The following is a 5,059-nucleotide window of genomic DNA, read 5'->3' on the forward strand; positions in this document are numbered from 1 at the left end:
AGGGGGCGCTGGTGACCTGTCATCTGCAGTATGTCTCCTCTCCACAGGAGGCGCTGGTGATCTGTCATCTGCAGTACGTCTCCTCTCCACAGGGGGCGCTGGTGACTTGTCATCTGCAGTACGTCTCCTCTCCACAGGGGGCGCTGGTGACCTGTCATCTGCAGTACGTCTCCTCTCCACAGGGGGCGCTGGTGACCTGTCATCTGCAGTACGTCTCCTCTCCACAGGGGGCGCTGGTGACCTGTCATCTGCAGTATGTCTCCTCTCTACAGGAGGCGCTGGTGACCTGTCATCTGCAGTACGTCTCCTCTCCACAGGGGGCGCTGGTGACCTGTCATCTGCAGTACGTCTCCTCTCCACAGGGGGCGCTGGTGACCTGTCATCTGCAGTATGTCTCCTCTCTACAGGAGGCGCTGGTGACCTGTTATCTGCAGTACGTCTCCTCTCCACAGGGGCGCTGGTGACCTGTCATCTGCAGTACGTCTCCTCTCCACAGGGGGCGCTGGTGACCTGTCATCTGCAGTACGTCTCCTCTCCACAGGGGGCGCTGGTGACCTGTCATCTGCAGTACGTCTCCTCTCCACAGGGAGCGCTGGTGACCTGTCATCTGCAGTACGTCTCCTCTCCACAGGGGGCGCTGGTGACCTGTCATCTGCAGTACGTCTCCTCTCCACAGGGGGCGCTGGTGACCTGTTATCTGCAGTACGTCTCCTCTCCACAGGGGGCGCTGGTGACCTGTCATCTGCAGTACGTCTCCTCTCCACAGGGAGCGCTGGTGACCTGTCATCTGCAGTACGTCTCCTCTCCACAGGGGGCGCTGGTGACCTGTCATCTGCAGTACATCTCCTCTCCACAGGGGGCGCTGGTGACCTGTCATCTGCAGTACGTCTCCTCTCCACAGAGGGCGCTGGTGACCTGTCATCTGCAGTACGTCTCCTCTCCACAGGAGGCGCTGGTGACCTGTCATCTGCAGTACATCTCCTCTCCACAGGGGGCGCTGGTGACCTGTCATCTGTAGTACGTCTCCTCTCCACAGGAGGCGCTGGTGACCTGTCATCTGCAGTACGTCTCCTCTCCACAGGAGGCGCTGGTGACCTGTCATCTGCAGAACATCTCCTCTCCACAGGGGGCGCTGGTGACCTGTCATCTGCAGTACATCTCCTCTCCACAGGGGGCGCTGGTGACCTGTCATCTGCAGTACGTCTCCTCTCCACAGGGGGCGCTGGTGACCTGTCATCTGCAGTATGTCTCCTCTCTACAGGGGGCGCTGGTGACCTGTCATCTGCAGTACGTCTCCTCTCCACAGGAGGCGCTGGTGACCTGTCATCTGCAGTACATCTCCTCTCCACAGGGGGCGCTGGTGACCTGTCATCTGCAGTACATCTCCTCTCCACAGGGGGCGCTGGTGACCTGTCATCTGCAGTACATCTCCTCTCCACAGGGGGCGCTGGTGACCTGTCATCTGTAGTACGTCTCCTCTCCACAGGGGGCGCTGGTGACCTGTCATCTGCAGTACGTCTCCTCTCCACAGGTGGCGCTGGTGACCCGTCATCTGCAGTACGTCTCCTCTCCACAGGGGCCGCTGGTGACCTGTCATCTGCAGTACGTCTCCTCTCCACAGGGGGCGCTGGTGATCTGTCATCTGCAGTACGTCTCCTCTCCACAGGGGCCGCTGGTGACCTGTCATCTGCAGTACGTCTCCTCTCCACAGGAGGCGCTGGTGACCTGTCATCTGCAGTACGTCTCCTCTCCACAGGGGGCGCTGGTGACCTGTCATCTGCAGTACGTCTCCTCTCCACAGGGGGCGCTGGTGACCCGTCATCTGCAGTACGTCTCCTCTCCACAGGGGCCGCTGGTGACCTGTCATCTGCAGTACGTCTCCTCTCCACAGGAGGCGCTGGTGACCTGTCATCTGCAGTACGTCTCCTCTCCACATGGGGCGCTGGTGACCTGTCATCTGCAGTACGTCTCCTCTCCACAGGGGCCGCTGGTGACCTGTCATCTGCAGTACGTCTCCTCTCCACAGGGGGCGCTGGTGACCTGTCATCTGCAGTACGTCTCCTCTCCACAGGAGGCGCTGGTGACCTGTCATCTGCAGTACGTCTCCTCTCCACAGGGGGCGCTGGTGACCTGTCATCTGCAGTACGTCTCCTCTCCACAGGGGGCGCTGGTGACCTGTCATCTGCAGTATGTCTCCTCTCCACTGGGGGCGCTGGTGACCTGTCATCTGCAGTACGTCTCCTCTCCACAGGGGGCGCTGGTGACCTGTCATCTGCAGTACGTCTCCTCTCCACAGGGGGTGCTGGTGATCTGTCATCTGCAGTACGTCTCCTCTACACAGGGGGCGCTGGTGACCTGTCATCTGCAGTACGTCTCCTCTCCACAGTGAGAGCTGGTGACCTGTCATCTGCAGTACGTCTCCTCTCCACAGGGAGCGCTGGTGACCTGTTATCTGCAGTACGTCTCCTCTCCACAGGGAGCGCTGGTGACCTGTTATCTGCAGTACGTCTCCTCTCCACAGGGGGCGCTGTTGACCTGTCATCTGCAGTACGTCTCCTCTCCACAGGGAGCGCTGGTGACCTGTTATCTGCAGTACGTCTCCTCTCCACAGGGGGCGCTGGTGACCTGTCATCTGCAGTACGTCTCCTCTCCACAGGGGGCGCTGGTGACCTGTCATCTGCAGTACGTCTCCTCTCCACAGGGAGCGCTGGTGACCTGTCATCTGCAGTAGGACTCCTCTCCACAGGGGGCGCTGGTGACCTGTCATCTGCAGTACGTCTCCTCTCCACAGGGGGCGCTGGTGACCTGTCATCTGCAGTATGTCTCCTCTCCACAGGGGGCGCTGGTGACCTGTCATCTGCAGTACGTCTCCTCTCCACAGGGGGCGCTGGTGACCTGTCATCTGCAGTACGTCTCCTCTCCACAGGGGGCGCTGGTGACCTGTCATCTGCAGTACGTCTCCTCTCCACAGGGGGCGCTGGTGACCTGTCATCTGCAGTATGTCTCCTCTCCACAGGGGGCGCTGGTGACCTGTCATCTGCAGTACGTCTCCTCTCCACAGGGAGCGCTGGTGACCTGTTATCTGCAGTACGTCTCCTCTCCACAGGGGGCGCTGTTGACCTGTCATCTGCAGTACGTCTCCTCTCCACAGGGGGAGCTGGTGACCTGTCATCTGCAGTACGTCTCCTCTCCATAGGGGGCGCTGGTGACCTGTCATCTGCAGTACGTCTCCTCTCCACAGGGGCCGCTGGTGACCTGTCATCTGCAGTACGTCTCCTCTCCACAGGGAGCGCTGGTGACCTGTTATCTGCAGTACGTCTCCTCTCCACAGGGGGCGCTGTTGACCTGTCATCTGCAGTACGTCTCCTCTCCACAGGGGGAGCTGGTGACCTGTCATCTGCAGTACGTCTCCTCTCCACAGGGGGCGCTGGTGACCTGTCATCTGCAGTACGTCTCCTCTCCACAGGGAGCGCTGGTGACCTGTTATCTGCAGTACGTCTCCTCTCCACAGGGGGCGCTGTTGACCTGTCATCTGCAGTACGTCTCCTCTCCACAGGGAGCGCTGGTGACCTGTAATCTGCAGTACGTCTCCTCTCCACAGGGGGCGCTGGTGACCTGTCATCTGCAGTACGTCTCCTCTTCACAGGGGGCGCTGGTGATCTGTCATCTGCAGTACGTCTCCTCTCCACAGGGGGCGCTGGTGACCTGTCATCTGCAGTACGTCTCCTCTTCACAGGGGGCGCTGGTGATCTGTCATCTGCAGTATGTCTCCTCTCCACAGGGGGCGCTGGTGACCTGTCATCTGCAGTACGTCTCCTCTCCACAGGGGGCGCTGGTGACCTGTCATCTGCAGTACGTCTCCTCTCCACAGGGGGCGCTGGTGACCTGTCATCTGCAGTACGTCTCCTCTCCACAGGGGGAGCTGGTGACCAGTCATCTGCAGTACGTCTCCTCTCCACAGGGGGCGCTGGTGACCTGTCATCTGCAGTACGTCTCCTCTCCACAGGAGGCGCTGGTGACCTGTCATCTGCAGTACGTCTCCTCTCCACAGGAGGCGCTGGTGACCTGTCATCTGCAGTACGTCTCCTCTCCACAGGGGGCGCTGGTGACCTGTCATCTGCAGTACGTCTCCTCTCCACAGGGGGAGCTGGTGACCTGTCATCTGCAGTACGTCTCCTCTCCACAGGGGGAGCTGGTGACCTGTCATCTGCAGTACGTCTCCTCTCCACAGGGGGAGCTGGTGACCTGTCATCTGCAGTACGTCTCCTCTCCACAGCGGGCGCTGGTGACCTGTCATCTGCAGTACGTCTCCTCTCCACAGGGGGCGCTGGTGACCTGTCATCTGCAGTACGTCTCCTCTCCACAGGGGGAGCTGGTGACCTGTCATCTGCAGTACGTCTTCTCTCCACAGGGGGAGCTGGTGACCTGTCATCTGCAGTACGTCTCCTCTCCACAGGGGGAGCTGGTGACCTGTCATCTGCAGTACGTCTCCTCTCCACAGGGGGCGCTGGTGACCTGTCATCTGCAGTACGTCTCCTCTCCACAGGTGGCGCTGGTGACCCGTCATCTGCAGTACGTCTCCTCTCCACAGGGGCCGCTGGTGACCTGTCATCTGCAGTACGTCTCCTCTCCACAGGGGGCGCTGGTGATCTGTCATCTGCAGTACGTCTCCTCTCCACAGGGGCCGCTGGTGACCTGTCATCTGCAGTACGTCTCCTCTCCACAGGAGGCGCTGGTGACCTGTCATCTGCAGTACGTCTCCTCTCCACAGGGGGCGCTGGTGACCTGTCATCTGCAGTACGTCTCCTCTCCACAGGGGGCGCTGGTGACCCGTCATCTGCAGTACGTCTCCTCTCCACAGGGGCCGCTGGTGACCTGTCATCTGCAGTACGTCTCCTCTCCACAGGAGGCGCTGGTGACCTGTCATCTGCAGTACGTCTCCTCTCCACATGGGGCGCTGGTGACCTGTCATCTGCAGTACGTCTCCTCTCCACAGGGGCCGCTGGTGACCTGTCATCTGCAGTACGTCTCCTCTCCACAGGGGGCGCTGGTGACCTGT

This window comes from Phyllobates terribilis, unplaced genomic scaffold, assembly GCF_046119375.1.
Source record: "Phyllobates terribilis strain yellow unplaced genomic scaffold, ASM4611937v1 Scaffold_9__5_contigs__length_417890890, whole genome shotgun sequence".
In the NCBI taxonomy this organism is placed as follows: Eukaryota; Metazoa; Chordata; class Amphibia; order Anura; family Dendrobatidae; genus Phyllobates; species Phyllobates terribilis.